The 7,866-nt window shown below is 31.5% G+C and overlaps 1 protein-coding gene across 3 annotated transcripts in view; it reads right to left on the reverse strand.

Moving 5' to 3' along the window:
- LOC117181913 (MIF4G domain-containing protein B) overlaps positions 1-7,866 on the reverse strand; it is a 123,978-nt gene that overhangs the window by 104,053 nt on the left and 12,059 nt on the right. The window lies entirely within an intron of this gene.

The raw sequence follows: 7,866 nt of genomic DNA on the forward strand, positions 1-7,866 counted from the left end.
CTCCCCGTTTTTGTCAAATTTCCACGTTTTGAGACCCCCTGTATCCGAAAAACAGGTGTGTGTTTTGTGTGTGTGTGTAGATTTTCAGTTTGTGAGCACGATAACTTTCGAAGGAATTGACAGGTTGGATTGGACTTTGGTATACTCTTTTAGTGTCCTAAAATAAAGGTCAAGTTCGTTAGCCAGATATTTTGGATGAAAATTCAAAAAGTGAGCGTATTTGGAAAATTTGAGAGACCACTTTCTTTCAAAATTCAAAAATTGTCCATAAGGATATTCATAGTATTCAATCAGGTGATCAATTTATCTTCATGGCTTTTTTTTATAAAAACAAAATAAAACAGTTTAGCTAATAGTTAATCTTTAATTTTAATTTTCAAAAAAGGCGGTGCTTGAAATGCCGACGTTTTGAGGCCCCCTGAGTCAGAAGAAATGGTTTTTACGTCGGTGTCTGTCTGTCGTCGTCGTCGTCGTTGTTGTTGTTGTCGCCTGTATATCGGATAACTTTGGAGAGACAAATCGGAATGGATTGTGCTTGGACACACAGTTTGAGGAACCGAAAGGAAAGTCGAGTTCATTCAACAGCTATTTTTGATAAAAATTCGAAAAGTCAGGGCATTTTCAAAATTTTGGATACCACTTTTTTCGATTTTTGAACATTCTATGAACAGCTGAGTTACTAAAGACATAGGATTTTCGAAATCCTTTTTGGAAGCCGCACAAGATTGTCTAAACACCTTTTTGAATGTTGCTCACAAATAAAAATCGAAAATTCAAATTTTGATTGTACAAAATATAATGATTTATTACACTCTCATCCATAATGAGAAGGTATTAGTTTTATGTGCGAAATGATTTTCGCGGATTCTATCAAATGCCGACGGTAAGAGTATTTTCAAAAATTTTGAAACGACTTTTTTTATTATTTGAAAATGTTGTGTAAGTCTATTTATAGAAAACGAAAATACGAACAACTTATCGCCATGGCTTTTTTGACACAAAGAAAATGATCAGTTTTATAGCATTTTCAAAATTCCAAAAACAAACGAAAATAAACATTCAAAGCCAAACAAAGCACGATATGGGGAAAAGTCAAGAAAATGAGAAGGTTACTTTTCCAAGACCCCACAAGATTGTCTAAATAACTTTTTGAATATTGTAAAACAATAAAAATCGAAAATTTTCATTTTGATCGTACAAACAATTATGAATTATTACATTCTCATCCATAATGAGAAGCTATTAGTATTAGATGAAAACAGATTTTCGTGGACTTCATCAAATGTCGACGTTTTGAGGCCTCCTGAGTCAAAACAAAAAGTTTTTACGTAGGCGCCTGCCTGTATGTTGTCATCGTTGCCGTTGTTGTTGTCGTTTTCGTCGTCTGTATAATGGATAACTTTTTAAAGTCTAATCGCATTAGATTGTGCTTTGGCGCACAATTTGAGGAACCAAAAGGAAAAACCGAGTGCGTTAGGCAGCCATTTTGATAAAAATTTAAAAAGTTGAAGCATTCTCATCATTTTTGAGACCACTACTTAGGATTTGAAAACTCGAGTCTAATCTTGATGCGAATTGTTTCGCTCGCTGCGTACGTTGCTGCGCGCGGATCAGTGTTTACAATCAGTGAAAGTTCAATTTTCAGAATACATATTGTCGAAGTAATTATCTCACATTTGGTTTCAAAAAATTGTGAGCACATCGTTTTCTCGCGGAATAAACTGGAAAATAGTTTAGCATTAACGAATTACTGATAAACCTTTGATTAAATTTGCCATACTTGAGGTCATCTCACGTGACAAGGAAATTATTATAAGACATAAATATTATGATTTCGAAATTCTTTTATAAGCCTCATTAACAAAGCATATCATGACTTTTTGCACTTTAAAATTGCCTTGAAATACCTAAACCATTGACGGAAACGTAAATAGCGAGCGGAACCATTCTCGGATGCCGAGCCGTCGCGGTCGTGGTAAGGGAAGAGTTCGCCCGAGAGTTTGGGGAAGCAGCAAGAGAAATAGCGGCAAGGTAAGTAACGTCGACTGTATATGGGAAAACGTCAGTAGCAGAAAAAAGTTACTTTTTCAAAACCTTACAAGCTTATCTTAGTAACTTTTTTGATTTTCTTTTAAAAAGTGGAAAGTTCGAATTTCGATTGAAAAAAAAAGAATGAAATAGCAATAACTCCATTTTGTGGTCGAACAAAGAAAAATATGAAAAGAGATAGATCGACAAAAATTGTGTACTAAACAAGAGATTAACAAATATGTCAGGAATTACTTTTGATGGAATAAGTCGCTTTTATTTTATTCGTGAAAAACAACATTAAAAATAAACAAATTAAATTTGTGTACAAGTGATACAAGCTGCAAGAGTAGAGCAATAGTAAGTGTTAAAATTAGACAAAAAGTTTGAAATTTACACTTTTGAAATTATAAATATATTCAGACCATATGCATTCGTACGATGATGAATCGATAGTCTTAAAAACAATTGAATGACTTTTTATCAGTTTTAAAATTAGCTGCGGCGTTTTCTTACGCCAACAATTTGCCAGTAGAGAACCATTACTGGTTTGTAGTACCGCGCCATTTACTACACACCAGTACCCCGGAGCGGTACCAGCCAGTACTAGCCTAGTGCGTGTCCAGTACAGATGCCTAATTCTGGGATTCCGGCCATCTGTACTGGGCCAGTACTGCGCCATTAGTGTATTTCCACCTAGAATCCGCGTGTCCAATCCGAATAACATTGAAACCAATTCGAAACTACCTTTCAATCCACGTCAATCCATGCACGCGTCAATACCAAATTCAATACGATAAAATCCAAAACCAATCCGAACCCATATTTCAATTATTTTCAATCCAAATAAGCCCGACAAAAAATGTATAAAAGGCAATGAACTTCGATGTTGAAAAAATATGGATTTATCCTGTATTAAGCAACCGGTATCGTACACGGAAAAATTTTTCCTTAAGAAAGTCACCAAATAGTAGCTACACGGAAAAAGGTACATTAATCTTTCCTGAATTATTTCTATAGTCGGGGATAAGATCGAATCTTGAACAAATGTCAGCGATTTTGTATAACTTTCAGGATTTAATGTAAAACAAATGTGGAATAACTCTACAAGAGTTCTGTAAACTTCATATTGAACTCCGATTAAAAAATGTTAATGAAATATATGGAGAAATTCATGAAAAAACGTTGAAAACTTTCGTAGAAATCACATTTGAGCTATTAAGAGTTTGTGATCACATAATTATAAGGTCAAGATACCTCAATTCTATTAAATTTATAGCAAAGGTTTCGAAAACATGATGAAAAATTTTATAAAAATTCGATTCGAGGTATCGAGTGTTTGTGAAGTACTCTAAAATAAGATTATAGACCTCAGTTTTATAAAATGTAGCTTCATGTCCCTACTGCGCGAAGGTAGCAAAATTCCCCGCGTCCCTCGCCACCCGGCCAAAGCATTAGTTTAATGTTTAACGGTTTTAAAGTACGAAGTTTATTAGTGAGGAATATCAACAATAATATTGAATCGAATTAAAGGATTACGAGTAAGTATCGGAAAAATTATTGTATTCGTAAACTTGTTGTTAAAAATCTTCACGACTGCTTCTTTATAAAACACCTTCAAGTGTACAAAGTATTCAGGCGGACCGAATGCATTTCAAATCTGACAGGGACTTGAAATCGCAGAATCTATCGAAAGCGAAATATGTTGTTATTTAGAGGAAATAGATATTTTTCTGATTTTCAAACAGATTTTTGTCTAAAAAGTTATGCGTATTTCAATTTTGTGCATTGTTTTTCAAAAAACCAGAATATTTTTCTTTAAACTTTATCACTATCGACTTAAGATATTGTTTGTTTTCTCTTTGATTCTAATATCGTTCATCGTTTTCTTTCGAAATCCACCGAAAAATTGAAGAAAGGTTCAAAATTAACAAAATGGCAACGGTTTTTCCGAAAAAATTAGAAATCGATTTTCACAAAAAACCCACCTTTAAATTTGTAGTCAATATTTTGTTGAACTTGTGCTTTTATAATGAAGACATCTTATAAGTTTGATGCTTGCTCAATAACTTTTGTAGCAAGGAGTTTTATTTTTTGTTACGATCGAATTATCTACTTTTTCTTGGAAACAATGATAGATACGAAAAAATGTTAATATAAAAGTTTGCACGTCTGAAAAAGTTCTATAATGAAAAACACCTCTTGTTCTTTTGCGATATTTTTCATAGTTCACGAAAAAATTTAAAAACTACATTTTTAGCAAACAGAAATTCTCCCGGCCTCAAAAATGGTTTAGCTCACATAATGCTGCTGATATCCCTTTCTTTTATTAGTAGAAACTTAAAAAAAATTTAGAAACATAAAAAGGTAGGGTTTAAAAAAAAATCTTTTTAATTATTTTCTTCAAATTTTGAAAATATAAAACAAGTATAATTTCTTCTAAAAACAAAATATTTCGCCTTCGAGAGATTCTGCGATTTCAAGTTTAGGGCCCTGTCTGATTTCAAATGGATTCGGTCAGCGATGATTGTTATTTGTACGTTATGGTCCAAACAACCGAAGTTGGATACGGTTTACATGTAACCATTATTATAAGATCGCCGACGGTTATAAATATATACCAAAGAGTTGGATGTAACATGTACTTGAAAAAAAAAATTGTTTCTTCGAAATGAGGTCGTTTTAAACCAATTTATTTCTATATGACGAGGGGTTGATCACTCCAATATTCCTGATACTTTCATTAAATATTCCCATACACGTATTCTTTCAATATTCCTAGATATTCTTGTTATTCTTGATATACTTTATAATCTCAAATATTTTTGATATTCCAAAATATCCCTAAATATTCAACAATATTCTAACATATTCCTCAATTTCCCTTTGCGTTCTACAAGTTTTCAATGATTCCAAATTATTTTAAAAGGTTTAGAAAAATTTAAAGAAATTTCAAAAGAGTTTATGTATTATTGTGTAATTACAAAATATAAAATTACATATAATTACAAATAATAAAAGTGTTTCATTAATAATGAAATGAAACTTGTGAACTGAGAAGTAAATGTCAATTTTCTTCTGTGCCAATAACATTATGGAATGGCTACTGAGTGAAAAATACTATAAACTGGTAATAATATTGTGCGCTTTTATTGGGCGAAGAGTGAATTGTGTTTAACGCTTATTTGCGGCATAAAAAAGGTATGTTATGAATAAACAGGATTTGTTTTGAATAAAGTGAATAAAATATCACATGCAAAAGATCAGCCCGGCATGTTTATTATACTTTCGATTGCTTATTCTTTACCAAAAGAATGTTTTGTGGTTTTATATGTTTATTACTGACAGTGTCGGCAGTAATAATTTAAACAATAATTCAACAATCATTACTTATTAATAATTTTAATAAGTAACACATTATTTATTAAATTAATAGTTGATTTCCATTGTTTTTTTTCACAGATCGATCATAGATGAAATATACATCAGGAAATGCAGATGGATTTGGTGCATTTCAGCTGGTTCATTTCAATAAATATTACTGGAAAACCGTTATCTCTTGATCTTAACCCAAGACTGGGGATTGATCAGCCAAAAATTAATTCTGAGTCATTCTCATGATATATGTGTATCGAAAAGATATCTCGAGGTAATTTAACTTGCCTGAATTTTAATCAATCAATTATTTAGGGATTTTTTCGTATTTTAGAAAATGTTTTCTCTGGACCTCATCCGAAATTTTGGTTTGATTAACCACTAAAATAAATTAGAGACTCTTTGGTGATAGGATTATATCTGAAATAAATCTAGACAATATATTCTATGCCAGAATTGTTATTCAATTTTTTTCAGAAATTGTTTTATTTTCGAAATTGCTATCTCTGGATCTGATTTCCAAACTGGAATTTGATCAGCCTTTAAAATTCATTCTAATTCATTTTTATGATATAGGTGTATCAAAACGATATCTCAAGGCAATTTAACTCGCCTGAATTTTAATTTATCAATTATTTAGACATTTTTTTGTATTTTAAAAAATGTTTTCTCTGGACCTCATCTCAAAATTTGGTTTGATCAGCCACTAAAATAAATTAGAGACTCGTTGGTGATAAGATTGTATCAGACATAAATCTAGACATACTATAATATTTTAGGCTGAGTAGATTTAAATTACACTAAAAGATTTTTATTTTCTGATAAGGTACCAGTAATGTATGAATTTAATATTTAGACCTGATAAAATAGATAAGTATAGTAAAATTTCATTAAAAAATGGAATAACAATTCTGGGCTAAATTATCTTGTCTAGATACATTTTTGATACAATCCTATCACCAAAGTGTCTCTAATTTATTTTAATGGTTGATCAAACAAAATTTTAGGATGAGATCCAGAGAAAACATTTTCTAAAATACAAAAAACCCCTAAATATTTTATTAATTAAAACTCAGGCAAGTTAAATTACCTTGAGATATCTTTTTGATATACCTATATCATCAGAATGATTCAGAATTAATTTTAGGCTGATCAATCCCCAGTCTTGGGATAAGGTCTAGAGATAACGGTTTTCCAATAATGTTTATTGAAATGAATCAGCTGAAATATACCAAATCCATCTGCGTTTCCTTATATGTATTTCATTTATGATCGATCTGTGAGAAAAAACAATGGAAATCAGCTATTAATTTCAGAAATAATGTGTTAGCCTACCGAAAGAAATCTCTGAGTTTTCTCTAACGAAATAGCCTGGCCCATTTGAGTCTATAAACAGAGTCGAGTTGAAACAATACAGTCTTGGAGATAGTCTCAGAGGTTTGGGTCATTTTTAAGATCCTTTTAGTGGTCCTTTTAAAAGTGGTACGACGGTAATATAATTTTCCTTTTGTATTCGTCACGTACCGGGTGGGCAGAGTTATTTACAGTAGTTGGCCGTGGAAGTAGTAATCCGCTCTCCCTTTTTAAATTTCTCTTCAAATAACTAACACTTTTTTTTTTAATTTATGAATTTTCTCATGATACATATTTATAATTATAACTTATATACTCATATACAATTTTCTAGTAGAATTAAAAAATGTTGTCTTTCTTGGCGTATCTCATTCCATTTACGAGAAACGTTGTATTAATTCCAATTTTAAGCATTTTAAAAAAAAGTTAGATATCTGAAATCATCAAAATCCGTAGATTCCGAATTATTATGTTTTAGGCTGTTAACTATAAAATTAAAAAAAATCTACTTCTAAATTTTGATCCCAAAGCTTAACAAAGGACCCTTGAGTATCGGCTACTCTATTGATATAGCCTCTCTGCTTGTTATTTATGATCGAATTCTTATTTCAAATTCAGACTCTCTGCTTGTTATTTATGATCGTATTGCTATTTAAATTCCGGAAAGGACATTTTAGAGCCTTTAAAACATTTAAAAGAACTACCTGGGCCTTAAAATATATCTACCTGAGTGCCTGCGGAGAATTTCTTTGAGTTTCTCTGACCTAAAGAATTTTTAGTATATACTCAAAGATTCTTTTCGGTAGGGTAGTTATTAAAATTATTAATAAGTAATGATTGTTAAATTATTATTAAGTAATTATTGTTTAAATTATTACTGACGACACTGTCAGTAATAAACTTATGAAACCACAAAACACATAATGTTATTGGCACATAAGAAAATTGACGTTTACTTCTCAGTCCACAAACCTCACTTCATTATTTTACTTTAAAGGCGCGAAATATGAAAATGCTCCTGTACAATGATGTCTTCTCTGCTGCTGTGCATTTTGGGTTGAAAATCAAGTTCGCCATGTACGTAAGCCCCAGCGTGTCCACCCTGTATAA

Source organism: Belonocnema kinseyi, chromosome 10 (genome assembly GCF_010883055.1).
Source record: "Belonocnema kinseyi isolate 2016_QV_RU_SX_M_011 chromosome 10, B_treatae_v1, whole genome shotgun sequence".
In the NCBI taxonomy this organism is placed as follows: domain Eukaryota; kingdom Metazoa; phylum Arthropoda; class Insecta; order Hymenoptera; family Cynipidae; genus Belonocnema; species Belonocnema kinseyi.